This window comes from Typha angustifolia, chromosome 11, assembly GCF_048772165.1.
Source record: "Typha angustifolia cultivar Huaian chromosome 11, ASM4877216v1, whole genome shotgun sequence".
In the NCBI taxonomy this organism is placed as follows: domain Eukaryota; kingdom Viridiplantae; phylum Streptophyta; class Magnoliopsida; order Poales; family Typhaceae; genus Typha; species Typha angustifolia.
The window spans coordinates 9,773,017-9,796,727 of NC_133249.1; the positions used below are offsets into that span (position 1 = coordinate 9,773,017).

The 23,711-nt window shown below is 45.1% G+C and overlaps 1 long non-coding RNA gene across 3 annotated transcripts; it reads left to right on the forward strand.

The window, feature by feature from the left end:
- The first annotated feature begins 18,999 nt into the window (after window positions 1-18,999).
- LOC140771282 (uncharacterized) lies at window positions 19,000-22,614 on the forward strand. Of its 3 annotated transcripts, none has more exons than XR_012106132.1 (2): window positions 19,000-21,669; window positions 21,757-22,614. It is a non-coding gene; the product is annotated as an uncharacterized lncRNA (long non-coding RNA). The 3 variants fall into 3 exon arrangements; XR_012106133.1 differs by having other exon boundaries at window positions 19,000-19,533; window positions 19,627-22,614; XR_012106131.1 differs by having other exon boundaries at window positions 19,000-19,533.
- The last annotated feature ends 1,097 nt before the right edge of the window (window positions 22,615-23,711 follow it).

The following is a 23,711-nucleotide window of genomic DNA, read 5'->3' on the forward strand; positions in this document are numbered from 1 at the left end:
CTATTATGTCGAGGGATCAATCATCCACCAAGCGCGTTCTAACCCTTCCACCCGCTCGGGTATCTTCAATCAACTATCCTATCAATTAGGTTTTATTTTTTCTTTATAAATAATAGATTATATGCATTTTATCTAGTACTATAACAACTCATGTATATTAGGAATTTAGGTGAAAGAGGAGTTAAAAGAGATAAAATGTGATACAATCTCCAATGATATATCTATAATATGCATACTCATGCTAAAGACCATCTCGATATAAATTCATAACAGTATAGTCATCTCCAAACATCTTTATATATCACCAGCATACTCATATACAAGATCAATCTAATTAAATGAATGATAAAATATACTCAACTGAAATCATCTCTAAGTAACCGTTTATCTAATTAAAATTTGTTCGTGCAAAATATGATGATTTATTAAGTTTTGGAGTTTTACTTGTCTTTATAACTTGTTAGATTTACATTATAAATAAACTTTTTATGTTAAAAATATATACTATTATTATAAAAGGTCAGATATGAAATAAGAATAAAAGGGTTGCACGAGTTCGGGCGATCGACGTTCACGAGACAGGCTTTCGAACCCATGACGGGCATTATGAGTTCCTTGTAATGCCCTTTGGCCTGACCAATGCCTTGGCAACTATTCAAAGGTTGATGAACGACGTATTTCGCCCACTTCTTCGATGGTATGTTTTGGTGTTTTTTTTTTATGACATCCTCGATTACAGTCGATTGAGAAAGGAACACCTACACTACCTATGGACAGTCATGAAGATATTACAAGCACATGGGCTGAAGGTGAAGCAAGGCAAGTGCCTTTGGGGGCCGCCACAAGTTGAGTACCTAGGGCTAGCATCTCTTCTGCGGGTGTGGAAGCCAATCCTACAAATATGGCTAGCATGGTGTGCTAGCCATGACCAAAGATGCCTAAGGAGCTCTGAGACTTCCTCTGCCTCACCGGCTACTACCGTTGATTCATCCAGGGTTATAGGAAGATTGCAGCCCCATTGACCTCCCTATGTTGCAAAGACGGGTTTGAGTGGAACGACAAGGTAGAATAGGTATTTGAAGAACTCAAGCAAGCCATGACCCGAGGCGCCCGTGTTAGCACCTTTAGATTTCGTCAAGACTATTGTTGTTGAGTGTCACGCATCTGGCTCCGGGATCGCACAATTTTGATGCAGGAAGGACGACATGAACAAGGGCCTCTCGCAATAGTCATGCCAATTGTCGATGTACAAGTTAGAGATGTTAGCAGTGGTCCACGCTGTTAGGAAGTGGCGCCAATACCAGATGGGAAGGTAGTTTATAGTGCGCACCGATCAAAGAAGTCTGCCTTACTTAGAGCAAAGGATCAACTCCAATGCAACAAAGGTGGCTCTCCAAGTTGGTCGGGTATGACTATGACTTGGTTTACAAAAAAGTTTGGAGAACAGCGTAGCCCATTGCACTCTCGCACTAACCTGATGCTGCCGAGCTAGCCATCCTATCGATTCCAACCCTCCCCTTGTTGGATTGGATCAGGGAGGCCACCTTTAAGGACCCAAGCCTAGTGGAACTTGCGGCTCAAGTGACTCAAGACCCATTAAGTCAAATTGAGTACATCACAAGAGATGAACGAGTGCTACCGGATCCTAATCCAAAGTAATGCAGACTTGCAGACCGCTTTGATTAGCTACTTCTATGACTAAACGCTTACGGGCCATGAGGGCATCTTTCGGAACCACAAGTGACTACCTCAATTGCTGGTGGAGTGGCATGAAGAAAGGCATGCGCAACTACATTCGTAGATGTGAAATATGCCAATGAGCCAAAGTAGATTCGACTTGACCAGCTGGCCTTCTCCAACCCTTTCCCGTGCCCGAGTGAATTTGAGAAGATATTTTAATGGAATTCATTGAAGGCCTACCAATAGTCCAAGAGCGATTGGTTATCATGGTGGTGGTTGATTGCCTCTCCAAGTATAAGCACTTCTCAGCGCTCAGTCACCCCTACACCACACGGAAGGTTACAAAGGTCTTTGTTCATGATGTGGCTAAACCTCACGGGGTATCACGATCTATTATGTTCAACCGAAATCCATTATTCACTAGTCAGTTCTGGCAAGAATTCTTTCGTCTACTGGGCACAACATTCCAAATGAGTTCAGCATACCATCCACAGACAGACAGGCAGACAAAGGTCTTGAACCGGTGTTTGGAGCAATACGTATAATGCTACGTCGAAAAGCAGCCAAGGCGGCGGCTCCAATTCTTACCATGTGCAGAATGGGCCTACAATAGTGCCCACCACTCAACCACAGACACCACGCCGTTTGAGGCAGTTTGCGGTAGGCTGCCCTACGCACCAACTCGACAAACAGAATGAACAAACATCGAGGAAACCTTAGTGGATAGATATGCTCAAACATCGAGGAAACCTTAGTGAAGATGATGAAGCAAATCTACAATTGACTACACCAGGATCGAACATTCACAGTAGGAGATAGGGTCTACATCAAACTCCAGCCATACCATTAGACCTCAGTTTGACGCCATCATGAACCAAAAGCCACATATAGGTACTTTGGGCCATACCAAGTGATTGAACGAGTAAGCAAGGTGCCTACCAACTTGATCTTCCAGATGACTCGCCAATGTACCTAGTCTTTTAATGTTTCACAGCCTTGCAAGCCAGAGTTGCAGCCGAGATAGCTATTGCGACCAACATACCTCTATACAAACACACATGACCAAGAGCCCATGCCACTTTGGGTTCTAGCCAAGAGAAGGATTCAGGTTAATAGAAGATTGATCACACAAGTACAAGTGAAGTGGTCTAATAGACCATCGGGAGATCCGGCTTGGGAGTTTGTGTTTGAGTTGATCCAGCGCTTCCTAGACTTTTCACCTTGAGGACAAGGTGGTCGAAAGCATGGTGTGTGATGTGATCCAAATTTGATTTAATCAATTTCAGGGGACATTGGGCTCGATTGGTCAACCCTATTTATCCTTTAATTATTTTATAATGATGTAAGCCTTTTAGGCAAGTTTAGTTTAGCTACATAAGCCATTAAGGCAAATCCAAATAAGTCATGACAGCCCTTAAGATAAGTCTAGTTAAGTCAAGTAAGCCTTTAAGACAAGTCTAATTAAATCATGTAATCTTTTAAGGCAAATCCTAATTCAAGTTATACCCGATCTCTATATATAGAGAGGTTGGGCTCCTTTATTAAGCATTCGAGCATTGAGAAATTATTCTAACTTTGAGTTTGTCTAATGAGTAAGAGTAAGATAACCTAGGAATAGAAGTAAATTAATCTCCCTTCATCGTCGCCAATACTGCCCCTTCAGCTTCCTCATCATCACCACCACCATCATCTCTCCTTCCACCCTCTCTCCATCTACTGCAGAAGACCTCTTGATGCTTTTGGTCGTAGAACTATTTCATGTGATCTTGGGCAGCAACTAGATGAACCTGATTGTTTGCAAAGCCTCATCTTGATCAGTTAACACCTCATCCACCTCGGTCTATGATGCGAATGAGTTAGCTTGAATCACATGAAGAGAAAATTGGAGACGATGGATGGTGTCTTATTTATTTTACTTATGTGATTTTGCTAGAGTCTTCATAAGTTTGAATTTATTTAAGTGCAGTTTCAGAAAAATATCCATAGGATATTAATTTGATGTCAAAATATTATAGAACACTTGAATAAGATTGGTAATATTGTCTACAAACTTTGGTATTCAAATTTTTTCAAATTGAGATTCTATCTGTAGCAGAATGAAGAAATATTCCGAGAATGATAAGGAAGACTGATTTAGCTAAGTCATATTTATTTCTAAGCCATATTTATCTTTAATATAGTTCTTAAGATAAATTTTAGTTTAAGTCAATTTAGGACTAGCCTTTATATGTATGCGGAGTGCAGCCCTAATTAGGAAATCATTGAAGCAATCAATTAAGAAATATTTATTGGCTTAAGCCCTTGTCTATCTCTGCCCTCTCATTTTAGGCAATGTCTAAATTTCTCCCACCTTCTTCCTCACCTTCTGTTGGCAAAGTCTCGTCCTAGCCCTAATCTCCTCATTCGTCACACCACCCTTGTCCCTAAGAGCTAGCCTTCTCTCCCTCATCTTCTCTTCCTCTTGAGTAGCAGAATTTATCTTGACCTTCACTTTCGGTCAATATCTTTAGATCTAACTAACCAAACCCTAGGTCTGAGATCTATTAGAAAAATCTCTTTCAAAGAAAAAACTTATCCAAATTTTAGGAGAATCCGACGGTTAGGTCATTCATAAATATCTACAAAATTTCTATGCTTAAATCTATTCAGAACCGATATGAATCGGATTAAGCCATTTAGTATCAGTCTGATCTGCTCATTTAGATGGAAGATAATGCACAATGTGGGTGGTGGTTAGCCATAGATGGCCTCGAACGATGTCATGCCAATGGTTTAGTGATGTGCCATATTGTATGACCATTTAGAAAGTTATTGAGGTGGTTTCTCCCCAACGGAGTTACTGCAAGTATTGCACCAAAAAATGATTCAACACTTCGGATTGGCCATCGTCTGTTTGTGGATGATAGATAACACTGAACTCATATGAAAGTCTGTCCCATGGAGAGCGAAGAATTCTTGCTAAAATTGACCAACAAAGATAGGATCATGACTAGATACAATCGAATTTAGCATACCATGTATTTTGGCCATGTCTCGAATGTAAGTCTCTGCAATCTTTATGGTCACGTAAGGATGTGCTAAGGCAAAAAAATGCGCATACTTACTGAGTTGATCTACGACGACCATGTGATCTGTGTGAACTATAACTGCAGGCAGATCATCAATGAAGTGCATGGCTACGTCTTCTCAGACTTGCATAAGTATCAATAGCAGGTTATAACAAGCCTTACATTACGACTGCACATCCTTATTCATCTGACTATATGCAGCTCTGAGATAGCCATTTATAGGTGCATAACACCCCTTCATGACTAGCACATCAACTCCACTTGCAAGTCGGTATTGGCTGGAACAATCACTGTATTGTGGTCCAAAATGAGTCCATCACTCATTATAATCCGTGGCTTGCTAATTTGGATCTTGTTATGACCAAATTTATTAGATTGTAAGCTAGGCTGGTTTGCACGTTGTCAACCCTTCAATGGTTAGATAGGTGCTGAGTAAACTCTTCTTTTAGAGTGGAGGGGGAGAAGTTGTTGTAGAAGATTAGGGGTTAGAGGAAGCTGACTAAAGAGTTGGTACGGTGGAAGGAAGGAGGTGGGAGATAGGCATTGACGGCTACGGTGGAAGGAAGGAAGGAGGTAGGAGATAGGAGAGATAGGAGCAGCAAACATATAATCTTTCATTAATGGTTTCTAATATATAAGCCATAAGACCCTATTTATAGAGATTAAATCAAAAAGTCCTAAACAAACTTAACTAAACCAATCTTTCTTATCTTTTCGGATAAATCTTTCATTTCTCCATAGATAGATGCCAAATATGAAAGTTATAGATGAGGAAATCGCTGATCATCGCTAACTGGTTTGATTTTATTTGAAAGTTTGTAGAATATCTTGTGAATATTTTTTTAAAACTACACAGAGCTGAATTTAGCTAATAAAATAAAATCTAACCTACTAAGAATATAACTAAACAAATAAGTAGATAAGATAACTAGACTCAATCCATTGAGCTCAACGTCCCCTTGAGATGATCCGATCTGACTCGGTTTGCATCAAAATCCACCACGCTTCCGATCACCTTGTCCTCAAGGTGTCCATGGTGGGTTCCAAGCCTTATGTAGTTGCTTCATCGATTAAGTTTGTCCATGCTCTTCCCTCGATTGGTCATTCATGTTGTCCTCCAGATCATCCTTGATTGATTCCTCTATGAGCATAATGACAACAGGCTGTTTGGTGGACTTATGGCCTGGTACAAAGCGCTTGTCGCAATAGAAGCATAGGCCCTTCGAGCACTGATCTTCAATCTCCATTGGTATGAGGCATGGATTTGGCCGACTGGTATGAGGTCGACCTATCAATCTCGGCTGGTCCTTAGATTGTCCAAATGGAAAGTCGTATGAGCATTCCACCCATAGCAAATTGACTAAGCTTCGTTGGGTCGCTCATCTACAAAACACCGCAAGTATTACTCCAAGCATCGCTTCAACACTTCGGGTTGGTTGAGCAAAATCTAACATGGGCGGGAGACCCGGACTTTCATACTACAATACCCTATGTGCGCTAGCCTCAAGATTCGCCAAAGGATGAGATCTTGCTATGGTGAACTCATTCAAAAGGTCCATTGGAGAGCAAAGAATTCCTGTCAAAATTGACTCACAAACATGGGATCATGATTTCAAAAAATTGATTTTAGCATACCCCATGTATTTTGGCCACATTGTGCACGTACATCTCTGCAACTTTCTTTGCCTTGTAGGGATGCGCTAAGGCCGAAAAGTGTGCTTAATTGTTGAGGTGGTCCACCACCACCATGATCACCGAATGACCTCTAGCCTTAGGTAGATTGCCAATTAAATCCATAGCGATGTCCTCCCAAACTCGCTCAGGAATCGGAAGCAGTTGAAGCAAGCCGATAGGTTTTGCTGATTCTATCTTAACTCTTTAACATACCTCGCAAGAACTGATGTAGGCTTGCACATCCTTCTTTTTTCCAGCTAATATGTAATTATTTTCTGCCATTTGTCTGTGCACCCTCATGTCTAGCCATAGGGGTATCGTGGAAGTGGTGCACCAACTCTAAATGAAAGTAGCGATTGGTTGAAACGACCACTTTGTTGTGATCCCATATGAGCACTCGTCTTTCACTATGACCCCTGGTTTGCTGTTTGGATCCATAGCCAGGTCATCCATCATCCTCATGGTGTCTTGGTCCTTCTTGTAGGCCTCCTGTAGCTTTTGGAAAAAAGAAAAAACCAGCACCGGAATCACTGCCAACTAGGATTCAGTCACTTTGATAAGGCATCAACAGCATTGTTTTCAGTCCTCCTTTTGTACACCAACTCGTAGTCATATCTAAGAAGCTTGGACACCCATCTTTGCTGGGCTGGTGTATGAATGCGCTACCCAAAGAAGTATGGCAAACTCCTTTGATCAGTGTGGATCGTGAAGTGGCAGTCGACGAGATAAGGCCTTCACTTGGTAATTGCATGCATGATGGCAAGCATCTCCCTTTCGTAGGTGGATAGCAGTTGAGAATGCTGGCCTTACTCATATAGGCCACTGGTTTGCTCTCTTGCATCAAAACAGCTCCAATGCCAACCCTTAACGCATTGCACTCGATGGTGAACAGTTTGCTAAAATCGGCTATAAGGCAAGGACCAGGGCTGAAATCATAGCCTTCTCTGTCTTCAAATGCGGCCCTTGCTTTGTCCATTCATGTGAATGCACCTCTCTGCAGCAAGGCTGTGAGGGGAGCCGAAACCTTGCTGTAGTTCACCACAAATTTGCAGTAGTAGTCAATTAGGCCTTGGAAGCTGCATAACTCCTTAGTAGTGTTGGGCAGCGGCCACTCCACCATACTTTGAATATTCTTAGGGTCAGGTCAGCTTCCACACCATCTTTAGATATAATGTGGCCTTGGTAGTCTACTCTTCATGGCCCGCACAAACACTTGGAGTATTTGGCTTTCAAATGGTGTCGTTGCAATAGACCAAGGACCTCTCGAAGATGGCACAAGTACTCCACCCATGTGCAGCTGTAGACCAAGATGTCATCAAAGAATATCAGTACATATTGCCTCAAAAGAGGCCTAAAACTGCCATTCAATAAGCTCTAAAAAGTCGCAAGAGTATTGGTAAGACCGAATGCATAACAAGAAACTCATAGTGCCTGCATGGGTTCAAAACACCGTCTTGTGCATATTAGATGGTTCTACTCATATTTGATGGTACCCCGCCCTTAAAGTCAAGCTTTGAGAAGTAGCATGCGCTAGCTAATTCATCCAGCAACTCCTTGATCACCGGTATATGATACTGATCTTTAATGGTGATGGAATTGAGAGGTCGGTAGTTCACGCAAAACCGCGATGAACCATCCTTCTTTCACACTAGCAAGATCGCTGAAGAATAGGCACTTCACCATGGTCTTATCACTACGCTGGACAACATATCTTGGACTATGGTTGAACAATTGCCAGACCTGCCCGCCTGAGCATGATTTCGATTCTATGGTCTTGCATCCTAGGTGGAGATAAACCATGTGGCTGCTGGAATACATCCTCAAGCTCCTACAAAACAGCTTTTAAATGATCGGGTAAAGGTTGTGGATCATCCTCATCTTTGGCCCCTTCAACGGGTTGCGTGAGGTAACTCTTCAAGAGACCGCAAGGAGGCCCTGGCTTCCTTGCTTGGTGCGGCTAAAATCTAGACTGGTTTGCCTTCATGGCTGAACTCCATTGCCATGGTTGTGAAGTCAAAAGTGACTAGTCCTTGTCGCCAAAGCCATTGTGCTCCTAGCACCAGGTCGGCCCCTCATAGAGCCAATGGATAAAGATCTACTTGGAAGACATGGCCCCGAATATACAGTTGGACTATGCAACAAATGCCCTCCATTCTTAACACGGTACCATCCCCAATAACCACATTGAAGCCGTTAGAAGCCTCGATTCGAATCCTAAGCACCACACCATATGAGAATCCACAAAGTTGTGGGTACTTCCTGAATCAATAAGGATTAGAATTTTATTCTTCTTGATCATACCTTCAAATCAAAGAGTTTTCAGAGTCATTTCGCCTGCGAATGTATGAAGGGAAAGCTCGACTTGGAAGTCTTGTAGACTGTTCTCCTCGTCTTGGCTGAGCTCCTCTTCTTGCTTGACCTCGACTTGGAAGTCTAGTGGGCTGTTCTCCTCGTTTTGGTGCACTTGTGCCTCAGTACAAAGTGCTTATCGCAATAAAAGCATAAGCCCTTCGAGCGTAATCTTCAATCCCTGCTAGTGTGAGGCGTCGACCCATTATTCATAGCTGTCCCTAGGGTCAAGGGGTGCCTAATGTAGGGGTGGCCGATTGGGGTTTAGCTGAGCCCACCCTAGGCATGCCACACCCGAGATGAGTGGTCTAGGTTGTTGCGTGAGGTTGTGGTCCAAGTCAGTCAGTGAATGATGGTCAGCGAGTGCAGGCTTCGATTAGGGTGAATGATGGTAGATGGAGAGGGTGGAAGGAGGGATGATGGTGATGGTGAGGAAGATTAAGGGCAGCGATGGCAATGATGAAGGGAGATTAATTTACTTCTACTCCTAGGTTATCTTACTCTTACTTCTAAGATAAACTCATGGCTAAAATAATTTCTCAATGCTTGGATGCTTAATAAAGGAGCCCAACCATATATAAAGGTCGAGTATAATGAGTCCTACTAGGATTAGGCTAAAAGGTTGACATGACTTGAATTAGAATTTACCTTAAAGGCTTACATAACTTAATTGTACTTGCCTTAAAGGCTTACTTGACTTAATGAGACTTGCATTTACTGGCTATCAAAACTTATTTGGACTTGCCTTAATGGCTCACATGACTAAACTAGATTAGCCTAAAAGGCTTCATCATGAAATAATTGAAGGATAAATAGAGTCGACCAATCGAGCCCAATGTCCCTGCGAATCGATCCGATCAAATCCCGATCACATCACTCCACCACGCTTCCAACTACCTTGTCCTCAAGGTGAGAAGCCTGTGAAGCGCTGCATCAACTCAAAGTCAAACTCCCAAGTTGGATCTCCCATTAGTTTGTTAGACCACTCCATTTGTACTTGTGTGATCAATCTTCCATCTACCCAAATCCTCCTCTTGACTAGAACCCGAAGTGGCATGAGCTCTCGGCCATGTGCGCCTATATTGGGCATGTTAGTCGCAATAGTAGTCTTTTTTTTTTTTGGGAGAGTATGCCAATATGATCTTAATGAGGTGTGATCTCTACTGCAACTCTAGCTCGCAAGGCAGAAATATGGAACACTAGGTGCACTCGTGAGTCATCTGGATGATCAAGTTAGTAAGCCACCTTCCCTATCCGTTCAATCACTTGGTATAGCCCAAAGTACCTATGTTCCAGCTTTTGGTTCATGATAGGTTGAACTGAGGTCTAACGATATGGCTGGAATTTGATATAGACCCAATCTCCTATTGTGACATCTGATCTATTGTCGTCGATTGTATATCTGCTTCATCTGGTTCTATGTAGCCGTCAAGTTGGCCCCCCAGTCGTCGGATCTGAGCATCCCTTTCCACTAGGGTTTGCTTGATGTCTGTTCAGTCTTTTCGTTGAGTCGGTGCATAGGAGACCAAGGTAGGGGGTGGCCAATTGTAAACTTACCTCAAATAGCGTGGTGTCTATGGCTCAGTTGTTGGCAGTGTTGTTGTAGGCTCATTCCGCCCATGATAAGAATTGGAGCCATCATTGCCTTGGCTGCTCTTCGATGTAGCACTGTAGATATTGCACCAAACATTGGTTCAAGACCTCTATCTGCTCGTTTGTCTGTGGATAATATCCCAAACTCATCTAGAACGTCGTGCACTATAGATGAAAGGATTCTTACCAGAACTGACTAGTGAACATTGGATCTCGGTCAGACATAATAGATTCTAGTATCCCATGAAGTTTAGCTACATCAAGAACGAGACCTCCACGACCTTCAGCGCGAAGTAGGGTGGCCAAGCACTAAGAAGTGCACATACTTGGAGAGGCAATCGACCACTACCATGATAACCGATCATCCTTAGATAGTTGGTAGACCTTCAATGAAGTCCATTGAAATATCTTCCCAGATTTGCTCGGGCACGGGAACGGGTTGGAGAAGGGGTTGATCGAGTTGAATCTGCTTTGGCTCGTTGGCATACTTCACATGTGCGGATGTAGTTGCGCACGCCTTTCTTCATGTTGGTCCACCAGCAATTGAGGCCTAGTCGCTTATGGGTCTGAAAGATGCCCTCGTGGTCCATGGGGGATGAGTCATGGAAGTGGCTAATCAAAGTAGTCAACAAGTCTGCATTATTTGGCATTAGGATCCGGTCCCCATTGAGCACGAGTCTGTCTCTCATGCTTTGCTTGATCTAACTTGATGGGTCTTGAGTCACCTGTGCCGCAAGTTTCACTAGGCTAAGGTCCATCAAGGTGGCCTCCCCGATTCGGTCCAACAAGGGGAGTGTTCGAATCGACAGGGTGGCTAGCTCGGCAGCATTAGGTTATTACGAGAGTGCAATGGGCTGTGCCGTTCTCTGAACCCTTTTTGTAAACCAAGTCATAGTCATACCATAGCAACTTGGAGAGCCAGCTTTGTTGCACTGGAGTGTGGATCCTTTGTCTTGGTAGGTAAAGAACTAATCCACTCGATAGAGGTAGTCTAATGGGTTGCCTCCAGCAAACTTAGGGAAATCAAGTCGTATGGTTGGAATTTGAGCCCCTAGAAATGGCCCATCTACATGGATGGCATGTCCTCGAACGGGTTCCTTCTGCCACGTGGATGGGGGCGCCACTATGTCATTGGCTCTATGACCCATTGGTTTGGACCATTGCCTGCCCTACTCGCAAGTGGCTCTGGCCAATCTCTAGTTGGAGGTCGTAAAAGCCTTGGTCTTGGTGCAAGCAGTTCACCCTACATCTTGCTTTGTTTCAAGCCAAACCCTAGTAGTGGGTGGCTCGGCCCAAGCCTAGGGTGTGGGTGATTTGCGCTAAGCTCTAGGCTCTGTCGGGTCAGACCAAGTCCTAGCCATTAGATGTGGTCGAGTAGTTCGCCGATCTCCATCTCATGCGCCTAACCTTGGTAGGTTTGGCCATTGGTGTGCACGCCTAAGGGATGGGTCCACCCCAAAACCTACGGCATCCTCTTCAACTGGTTCTCAGTGCTCATCGGTTCAAGAGCCGCAACATAGTAAATTGTTACTAACCGACTAGAGAAGATCGCGAACAAGGGACTGTAGGCTTTGATTAGGGTGAATAATGGCAGATGAAGAGGGTGAAAGGAGGGATTATTGTGGTGGTGATGGTGAGGAAGATGAAGGGCAGCAATGGCAATGATGAAGGGAGATTAATTTTACTTCTACTTCTAGGTTACTCTTAAGACAAAGTCAAGGCTAGAATAATTTCTCAATGCTTGATGCTTGATAAAGGAGCCCAACCCCTCTATATATAGTGGTCAGCTACAACAAGTCCCACTAGGACTAGGCTTAAAGGCTGACAAGACAAGAATTAGGATTTGCCTTTAATGCTTACATGACTTAATTGAACTTGGCTTAAAGGCTTACTTGACTTAACTATACTTGCTTTAAGGGCTGTCATGACTTATTTGGATTTGCCTTTATGGTTCACATAACTAAAGTAGACTTGCTTAAAATGCTTACATCATGAAATAATTAAAGCATAAATAAAGTCGATCAATCGAGCCTAATGTCCTCGCAAATGGATCAGATCAAATCCGGATCACATCACTCCACCACACTTTTGACCACCTTGTACTCAAGGCGAGAAGTCTAGGAAGCGCTGCATCAACTCAAACTCAGAATCCCATGTTGGATCTCCCATTGGTCTGCTCCACTTGCACTTGTATGTGATCAATATTTTGTGTACTCAAATCCTTCTCTTGGCTAGAACTCGAAGTGGCATGGGCTCTTGGTCATGTGTGGCTGTATAAGGTATGTTGGTCGCAAATAGCGATCTAGGCTGCAACTCGTAATCGCAAGGCTAACACAGAACACCAGGTGCAGTCGGAAGTCATTTAGAAGATTAAGTCGGTAGGCCACCTCGCCTACCTGTTCGATTAGTATCTTGACTCAGTGCTTCTAGATCGCACCCTCTACATGCAAGGTTTGGGATGCTCGCGAGTCCGAATAGGGATGTAAGCTCAACTCGCCATGCACCTCGTCCTTGTGGTTCGCAGCCTCCATATCTGATACCTCCTCTTCATAACCCCATGGCTCCATTTCACACCCTCCTCATCTCCTCCAAGGAACATGATCATCGCAGGTTATTTTCCATACTTGTGGTCCAGAGCAAACTTCTCATCGCAATAGAAGCATAAACCCTTGGCCCTCCTTTCCTCAAACTGTGCCGGGGTTAGCTGTCGGGAGAAGCTCTTCCGTTGCCCTCTAAAGTCAGTGAGAGGACCACTAGGTGGTAGGAACTTTCCCCATTGCGGCCAAGGTAGGACCAAATCCTAGCACTGCTTGACGGAGCCGACCGGGACCCTCTCTAGTCCGTAGGGCTCCATGGCACCCTCGTGCTTCTTCGTAGCTCCTTGATCTTCTCCTCCATCATGGCAGCTATAGAAAAGGCCTCCAACAATGTCCCAGGCCTCATGGCGTTAACCTCCACTTGTATATTGGACTTGAGTCCACTAATGGAGGTGTTACGGAGGGCTGAGTATAACCAACCTGATACATGATTACAAATTCTCTCAAAATCTTCTTGATAAGCTTAGACAAGATTGCTTGGAAGTGTTCATTCTCAATCGGACCAACCCGAGTACATATGGCGAACCCAAACTCATCCCAAGACGAAAATGTTGAATTTGTTGTGCTACTTGGAACCATATGATCGCAACATCCTCCAAGTGGAACGAGGCTATTAGGACTTTCTGGTGGTGTGGGGTCCCTTGGTAGGTGAATAACATAGGGAAATCAAATCATATGTTCGAATTTGAGCCCATAGAAATGGCCCATCTTCATAGATGGCATGTTCTCGAGAGCAGGTTCCTTCTGCCACAAGGATGCGGGCACCCACTATGGCATCAGCTCCATGACCCATTGGTTCGGACCATTGCCTTCCTACAGGTGGCTCGGGGCATCTCTAGTTGCGGGTTGCTGAAAAGCCTTGGTCTTGGTGCAAGTATTCATGCCTCAGTCGAGCTTGGTCTATTTCACGGTGGGTGGCTCAGCCCAAGCCTAGGGAGCGAGTGATTTGTGCCAAGCTCTTGGCACCGTCGGGTCAAACCAAGCCCTAGCCATTGATGTGGTCGACTTTCAGTGTGCTGATCTCCATCTTGTGCCCCTAACCCTGGTATATTTGGCCATTGGTGTGCACGCCTAAGGGATGCGTCCACCCCAAAACCTACAGCATTCACCTCTTCAACTGATTCAACTCTGCTCATCGATTCGGGAGCCACAACGTAACAAATTGTTATGAACCGACTAGAGAAGATCGGCAACATGGGAGTGTAGGCTTCAATTAGGGTGATCGATGGTAGATGGAGAGGAAGGAGGGATGATGGCGGTGGTGATGGTGGGAAAGATGAAGGACAGCAATGGGGATGATGAAGGGAGATTAATTTACTTCTACTTCTAGGTTACTCCTAAGACAAACTCAAGGCTAGAATAACTTCTCAATGCTTGGATGGTTAATAAAGAAGAGCAACCCCTCATCTATCGGATCTGAGCATCCCTATCGGGTAGGGTTTCCATGATGTCCTTGCATCCTGTTCATCGAGTCGGTGCATTGGAGATGAAGGTAGGGGGGAGCCTACCATAAACTGCCTCAAACGGCATGGTGTCTATTATGGTTGAGTGGTGGTGGGCAGTGTCGTAGGCCCATAACCCACAGGTCCCAGGATTGAAACTTGGCTTTCATATCAAATTGTTACAACCGACTAGAGAAGATCCGCAATAGGGAGTGTAGGCTTTGATTAGGGTGAATGATGGTAGATGGAGAGGGTGGAAGGAAGGATGACAATGGTAGTGATGGTGAGGAAGATGAAGGGCAGCAATGGCGATGATAAAAGGAGATTAATTTACTTCTAGTCCTAGGACCAATTCGGGTCCCTTGAGCCCTAATGGGTGAAGGTCCAACCAGGACTTCTCACCTTGGATCTGTACCTCAAATCTATCATACGTACCATCGGTTCGCAAGACTTTGCCATCTCTGATGGCTACATCTAATCCGATGGTTGGAGTCACCACCAACCCAATTTGTCGCACAAGCTTGACTTTGTAAATTAGTATCTTGACTAGGTGCTTCTAAAACGAACCCTCTACTTGTAGCGTTTCAGGTACTTGCGAGCCCGAATAGGCATGTAAGCTCAACTTGGCATGCACCTACCTCATCATCGTGGTTTGCGGCCTCCATATCCACTACCTCCTCTTCATCACCTGACTGTTATATTTTGTCCTCCTCGTCTCCTCAAAGTAACATGATCGTCGCATGTTTTCCACACTTGTGGTTTGAGAGCAAACTTCTTGTCGTAGTAGAAGCACACCCTTGGCTCTCCATTCCTCGTTTTGTGCTGGGATTAGCAGCTCTTTCATTTCCCTCCGAAGTCAGTGAGAGGAGCCTAGGTTGTAGGGACTTCACCCCGTGTGCTCGAGTGAGAGGACCAAATCTGGCACTGCTTGATGGAGCCAGCTGGGATCCTCTCTAGTCAGTAGGGCTCCATGGCACCTTGGAGCAATTTTGTAGCTCCTTGACCTTCTTCTTCATCATGGCTGCTAAAGAAAAGGTCTCCAACAATGTCCTGAGCGTCATGGCCTTGACCTCCTCTTGTATGTCTGTCTTGAGTCCACTGATGAAGGTGCTGTGCAAGGCTTAAGTCTGAGCAACCCGGTATATAATTGCAAATTCTCTCAAACTCTTTTTGATAAGCTCGGAGCATGGTCCGTTGAGTTAACTTAGTCAAGATTGCTTAGATATCTTTATACTTAGTCGGACCAGATGCAAACTCATCCCAAGATGAAAATAGTCGAGTTGTCTTTGCTCTATCGCTAGGAACCATCTGATCGCCATATTCGCCAAGTGGAACGAGGGTAATAGGATTTTCTGGTGGTCTGGGGTCCCTTAGTAGATGAACTGATCTGCTCAATAGAACCAGTCTAGTGGATCGCCTCCAGCAAACTTAGGGAAATTAAGTCATATGGTTCGAATTTGTGCCCCTTAAAAATGGCCCATCTTCATGGATGGCATATCCTCGTTCGCCACATGGGTTCCTTCTGCCACATGGAGAGAGGCCCACTATGGCATCGGTTCCATGACCCATTGATTCGGACCAATCTCTAGCAGCAGGTAGCTCAAGCCCTAGTCTTGGTGAAGGCAGTTCATGCCAGGGTCTATCTTTCTCTGTTTCAGGCAAAACCCTAGCTGCAGGTGGCTCGGCCCAATCCCTAGGCACGGGTGGTTTGGGCCAGCTCTAGGTGCCATCATGTCGGACCATGCCCCACCCGTTGGATGTTGTAGAGTTTTAGTGTGACGACCTCCATCTCGTGTGTAGGTTCAGCCATTGGTGTGCACGCGTAAGGGATGAGTCCACCCCAAACCCTACGCCATCCTTCTCTTCAATCAGTTCAGTCGTCATCTGTTCGGGAGCCGCAACATTCCTCTCTATTTGTGCTCATGGAGTCCGCGAATAGCGGACACCATCTCAGCTACGAATGCTTGTATTTGTGCTCATGGATTGAAGCACCACTGGTTGAGCTGTTGAGTGCGGTGCGTTCGGCGGTGGACTTGTTTTCTCAAGTAGTCAGATAAGCATCATCCACAGTCAATCCCTCACTGTTGTAGTCTCTCCGATTAGTCATGCTGCCATCCCATGTGTGGTTGTCATCTGGTCTGAGGATAATGATGGTTCAGATACCAAATTGTTACTGATCGACTAGAGAAGAACCACAACAAAGGAGTCTAGGCTTCAATTTAAGGTGAATGGTGGTAGATGGAGAGGGAGGAAGGAGAGATCATGGTGGTGGTGATGGTAAGGAAGATGAAGGTTAGCAATGGCGATGATGAAGGGAGATTAAATACTTCTATCGAGTACTAAGTCGGCCCCTTGAGCACTAATAGGTGAAGGTCCAATCAGAACCTCACCTTGGATCTGCACCTCAACTCCATCGCATCTACTATCAGTTCACAAGACTATGCCATCTCCAATGGCTAGGGTCACCCCCAACCCAATTTGTCACACAAACTTCTCATTCATGAAATTATGCGTGCCGCCTGGGTCGATTAGTATCTCGACTAGGTGCTTCTACATCAAACCCTCTACCTGTAGGGTTTGGGGTGCTCATGAGCCCAAATAAGCATGTATGCTCAACTCATCAGGGACCTCATCCTCGTGGGTCGCGCGGCCTCCATATCCGCTACCTCCTCTTCATGGCCCCCTAGCTCCGTTTCGCCCTCCTCATGTCCAAGGAATCTGATTGTCACATGTTGTTTTTCACACTTGTGGCCTGGAGCAAACTTCTGGTCGCAATAGAATCACAAACCCTTGGCCTTCCTTTCCTCAATTTGTGCCGGGGTCAGCTATCGGGAGAAACTATTCCATTGCCCTCCGAAGTCAGTGAAAGGAGCACTAGGTGGTAGGGACTTTCCCGCTTGCAGCTATAGCGCCCCAAATCCTAGAAAAGCCATATGTAGATTTGAGGAAGATGCAGATGCTTCAAGGTGTGGTAATGCTCTTGTTTGGGGTTGAGAGAGGGTGGCCCTGACTTGGTGGAGTGGTGGATGATAATTGCAATGGAGGTGTAGAGGGAAATTTCGGAGGTGTTGAGGAGGCTATTTAGATTATGGGTTCTCCTAGGGCTAAAACTAGCTGATTCATTTCATAATGAGCAAAAGAGCTGCACACCACAATTTATAGGTGGCGAACTCCGAGTAAGGCTCTTTAACCCTCATCTGGACTGACTAATGCTAATAAGCAGACTTAGATCAATTAGGTCTAATACGCAAATGCAACAAACCTTAAGGTCTTAATTGAATAACTTAAAGGAAATAAGCAAATCTAAGATAGATAGTGCACGAGTCCAATAGTAGATCAAGTGATTTTGCTTGGCTAGGCTAGATCAACTTAGTCTTGGGTCATAACACTCCACCACACTTCCATTAAGTTCTTAATTGAATAACTTAAAGGAAATAAGCAAATCTAAGATAGATAGTGTGCGAATCCAATAGTAGATCAAGTGATTTTGCTTGGCTAGGCTAGATCAACTTGGGCTTGGGTCATAACACTCCACCACGCTGCCATTCACCATGTTCTAAAGTTGAATATTCTGGAAAGTGTTGCATCAGCTCTGACTCCATCTCCCATGTTGGGTCCCCAGCTGGTCCACCAATTCACTCCACTAGGACTTGGGTTTCAAGTCGATCTCCCATCCGTGTCCTTCACTTCGCTGGAGTCCGAAGTGGAACCGGATCATGGTTTTCTGTGATAGGCTTAGGAAGTTGATCCAGCACGACCGACCTTCTCAGCTCCAACTCGTGCTCATAGAGTCGACACATGAAATACACGATGTGTATCCTCATATCATTGGGCAAGTCCAATCTGTATGCTACCTCAATAAATCGCTCTATGACGTGGCATGGACCGAAGTAATGGTGAGTTAATTTCTGGTTGGGCACCGGTCAACCTGAGATTTTTGGCGATATCGTTGTAGTTTGCATTATGTTTGCGATCATAAACTTGACACATCCGATTCTGAGCTCGAGTTAGATTTAGCTGCAATTTTCTGAGTTGCTTATCCTGCTCAGTTAGAGCTTCTTTTACTTTCTCCTCTCTGAATGCCTTGCCGTTCTGGAAGATATGCCACAAGAGTGGGCAGTTGTCTTCCATAGACAGCTTCAAAGGGCATGACACCAGTAGCCGGTGTTATATGCCCACTCTGCCCATGGGAGGAATTCCAGCCATCTTTGTAGTTGCTCATCCACGTAGCAGCGTAGATATTACTCCAAGCAACGATTAACTCTTTCAGTTTGAGGATGGTAGGCGGAGCTCATCTTCAACTCAGTCCTTTGGAGATGTGCCATTTTAGTCCAGAACTTGCTGGTGAAGATAGGTTCTCGGTCGGGCACAACAGAGCGTGGAACCCCATGGAGACGAACAACTTCACGTATAAAAGCTTCCAGATTTTGTAATGTGTGTACTTACTGAGGCAATCAACCACAACCATGATCACAGATTTTGTCCTCCCAGATCAAAGTATGGGCAGGGGCTGCAGCAAGCTAGCGGGCTTGGTTGACTCAGTCTTGACCCGTTGGCATGTATCACAAGCCTTGACATAGGGTTGCGTATCCTTCTTCATCCTTGTCCATCTACAGCTGCGTTTAAGACGGAGATAAGCTCTAGTTCAGCATTTGTAGGCACCATAATGCGACCTTGGATCGGAATCAGGCCATCCCTCATGATGTGGTCCGGTTGAGCTTGATTTTGATCAATTAGCTCTGAGTCTTCTTTCGTGGCAGTCTTAATTCTGTCAAAGAGAGGAAATGTTGGACCAGACAAGGTTGCTGGTTGCCTTGAAAGAGCATCTACAGCACAATTTTCGCTACCCAAGTAACTTAGTGAACCATTTTTCCTATGCTTGGAGTATGATTTGCTGTCCTAGGAGGTATGGCAGCGACAGCTGATCAGTGCGCACAATGAAGCAGCGCCCAACTGGATAAGGTCTCCACTCTTCAATTGCATGAACTAAAGCTAACATCTTGAGATGGCGCAATCTCTCCAATAGAGCCTTGCTCATATATGCCATTGGTCTTCCTTCCTGCATCAAAACCGCTCCTAAACCTGTCCCCGATCCAGCACATTCTACCACGAAGGTCATAGTGAAGTCAGGTAAGGCAAGCACCGGTGCACTAATAGTAGCTTGTTTCAGTTCCAAAAATGCACATTCATCTTTTTCACGTCATTGAACCCGTTCTTGCACAGGAGTGTAGTCAAAGGTGCCACGATCCGTCCATAGTCTTGAATGAACCACCGATAGTACCTCGCCAAGCCAAGAAACCCTCTAAACTCCTTGTGTGTTCTCGGCTTAGGCCAACTCACCATGACCGTAATCTTCTCTGAATCTGCATCTACACCACCCAGATAATCAACTCGGGGCTGAGCCCAGGTTGATGTGATCCAGGTCTGATTGGATCAATTCACAGGGATATTAGGCTCGATTGATCGAGTCTATTTATCTTTTAATTATTTCATTATGTAAGCCTTTTAGGCAAGTCTAGTTTAGTCATGTGAGCCATTAAGCCAAGTCCAAATAAGTCATGATAGCCCTTAAGGCAAGTCTAGTTAAGTCAAGTAAGCCTCTAAGTCCAATTAAGTTATGTAAGCCTTTAAGGCAAATTCAAATTTGACTCGTGTCAACCTTTAGGGCTAGTCCGAGTGGGACTCGTTGTAACCGACCTCTATATATAGAGGGGTTAGGCTCCTTTGTTAAGCATGCAAGCATTGAGAAAATATTCTAGCCTTGAGTTTATCTTAGGAATAAGAGTAAGATAACCTTGGAGTAGAAGTATATTAATCTCTCTTCATCACTGCCATTGTTGCCCATCATCTTCCTCACCATCACCACTGCTATCATCCCTCCTTCCACCCTCTCCATGTATCATCAATCACCAAAATCAAAGCCTATACTCCCTTGTTATGGATAATCTCTAGTGGTTTGTAAGACAGGTGCATTTGCTGCTCTTGACTTGGAGGCCATGTGAGTCCAGGATCCCCATAACTGTATGTAGGTGGTCCATGTGCCCCTCTCGAGGTCTTCTATAGACAAGAATATTGTCAAAGAAAACCAGAACATACAGCCTTAGTAGGGGACAAAACACATCATTCATTAGCCCTTGAAACGTCACTGGGACATTGGCGAGGCCGAAGAGCATCACGAGGAACTCGTAATGCCCATCATGAGTTTGGAAGGCTGTCTTGTGAATTTCTTTTGCTCAAACTTGGATCTAGTAGTATCCTGCGCACATACCCTGTTTGGTGAAGATTGCTGCACCACCAACTCATCTAGGAGCTCCTCAATGACCAGAATAGGGTACCGGTCTTTGATAGTGACGGAGTTGAGGGCAGGATAGTCCACACAAAATTGTCCTTGTGCACAGAAGTACTGGTGAAGAGTAGGCCCTATGGCTCGGTTGGATGATCCCTTGATCTAGCATCTCAGGCACCAGCCTTGTGATTGCCTCCTTCTAAGCATGAGGATATCGGTAGGGCCATACATAGCCTGGACCAGCTCCTAGTGTGATATCAATGTGGTGGTCACAGGCTTAAACCAGGGGCAGCCCTTTTGGTTCTTCAAATACTTGTGGGTAGGCTTGCAAGACAGAATTCAAATCAACCATAATTTCATTATCCGGTGCTCTAGGTCCTCCTTAGGTTGAAACAAGCGGTGGCACTAGCTTGTGGAAGTCCTTCAAGGGCTTGAAATGATGCTTTTGGGCTTGGTTTGATTCCTTCTAGTTGCACCTTCTTGCCTTTGGATTTGAATTCCATTCGCATTGCACCAAAGTCTAATGTGATGGGACTGAGCACTTGGAGCCATTGGACTCCTAAGAACAGATCCGCCACTTTGAGAGCGAGAGGGTACAGATCAAGCTCAAATTCGTACCGTTGTACCAGCACCTTGACTTGCTCACATTTTCCTTCAATCCTAAGAACCGCGCCATCTCCAATCGTGACATCAAACCCAACAGTAGGAGTTATGGTCGAGCCCAATCGTCGCACCTTCTTCTCCATTATAGAGTTGGGGGTGCTGCCCAAGTCAATCAAAATCTCAACTTGGCTTCGCTTTGATCAAACCTTCCACCCGTAGTGTCCTAGGAGCACATAAGTCCAAGTAGGCTTGGAGCTTCAAGTCAGCATGCATCATCTCTTCTTCTTCCGCAGCCTCTTCATGGGTTTCATGCTCATCTTCCCATTGTTCAATTTCCTCCTCTTCTTTGGTAGCATCAAGTTGCATGTTTGCTGAAGGTTTCTTCTTGCACTTATGGCCCAATGTGAACTGTTCATTGTAGTAGAAGCATAAGCCTTTGGATCTATGATCGGCTACTTCTGCAGGTGTAAGTCGCCGCTGGCTACTCGAGGTGGTGGTAGGCGTGCACTAGGTGCTCCTTGCCTCAATCCCGTTCCAAACCTACGGGTAGGTATGAACGGAGTCACGCTTGATGTGGGACATGTGCTCTTCCAATCCGAGGCCATTCCTTATCTACTGGTCTGCCCATCTCTTGCAGCTTCGCCTCCATGACCTCTGCACATGTATAGGTGTCGAAGAGGGTCATTGGATTCATGGCTCTCATCTCAGCTTGGATCTCAGGTTTGAGTCCCCAAATGAAAGCTGAGCATAGCTGCAAGTCAGACGATCCTCTGGCTCGATTGCTGATTCGGTCGAACTCTGCTTTGTACACTTGCACCGTGGTTTTCTGCTGGATTCGGTGTTGAGCCTCCTCAAAGTTCTTGTAGTGGGTTGGACCAAATCTCCTACGTATGGCATCAGCAAACTCGGCCCAGGTCTGAAACGGTTGGGCACGATTGGCAGCCCAGAACCAATCACATGCCTCATCTTGTAAGTGGAAGTGTGGAATGATACGAGTCTGACTTATTGGTGCGTCGGTGTCCCTTGGTAGTCAAATAGCTGGTCGACTCAATGCAACCAGTTCAGCGAATCTCCACTTGAAAAGGTAGGAAATCCAAGTCACAAAGTATGAACTTGAACTCCACGGATCTGGTTTTCATCTCGACCCACTTGAGCCCAAGGCTGGTTGTGTTCTCTATACCCTTGAATTGGTTTCCTCTTTGGTGTGGGTTCCACTTACCCGATTGCCCTTTTGGCCCTCTAGCCCATGGATTTGCTTCTTTTGGTTTGATGTTAAACCGTGCAACTTGTGGCTAATTAAGACTGAACTGGTTAATTAAGAATCCTGGGCGTTGGATCTGGCTCATAGGTTGCATGATAAGATGAACCAGATGCATCTTGGATTGCACGAAATCCTAGGGGCTCCTGAGTATTTGTTGCAGCCGTCGCTGCTGCTGGTGCAATGTGGAAGGAGATACTTGATGACCAGAAATAAGGGAAAACATCATTTTGAATTTTATTTCCAATCATGCATCTCTTTCCTTCTCTCTCACATCCTGCGCTTGCAAAAGGAAGGCCAGCCACTCAGCTGTGCTGGTGGTGGTGGTGCAACCAGAGGTGATGCTGCCATGGTCGTAGTTGCCTGATCTCCTGATGACCTAGTGATTTAGAGGTGTGGGAACTTCATCTGCTGCTGCCCTTGCTGCCCAAATCCTAGAAAAGCAGATCAAGATTTGAAGAAGCTGCACATGCTCCTAGGTGTGGTAATTCTCTCGTTTGGGGTTGAGAGAGGTTGGCCACGACCTGGTGAAGGATGGCTACAATCAGGGTGTGGAGGGAAATTTCGGAGGTGTTGGAGGCAATTTTTATCGCTACTCCTAGGGCTAAAACTAGCTAATTCATTTCATAACGAGCAAAAGAGTTGCACACCACAATTTATAGGAGGGTAACTCCAGATTAGGCTGTTTAACCTTCATCTAGACCGACTAATGCTAATAAGCAAACTTAGACCAACTAGGTCTAATAAGCAAATGCAACAGACCATAAGGTCTTAATTGAACAGCTAAAAGGAAATAAGCAAATCTAAGATGGATAGTGCATGATAAGTCCAATACCAGATCAAGTAATTTTGCTTGGCTAGGCTAGATCAGCTTGGGCTTGGGTCATAACAGCAGCCTAGTGGGAAGACCAAATCCAGCACAGCTCGATGGAGCCGGACGGGATCTTCTCCTGTGAGTAGGGCTTCATGGCATCTTGGAGCTTTTTTGTAGCTCTTTGACCGTCTCCTTCATCGTGGCCGCTATAGAAAAGGCCTCCAACAATGTCAGACCTCAGTCAACTGTTGAAACTGCTGTGGACGGCTGAGTATGACCAACCTGGTACGCGATTGCAAATTCTCTCAAACTCTTTTTGATAAGATCGGACCATGGTCTGTTGAGTT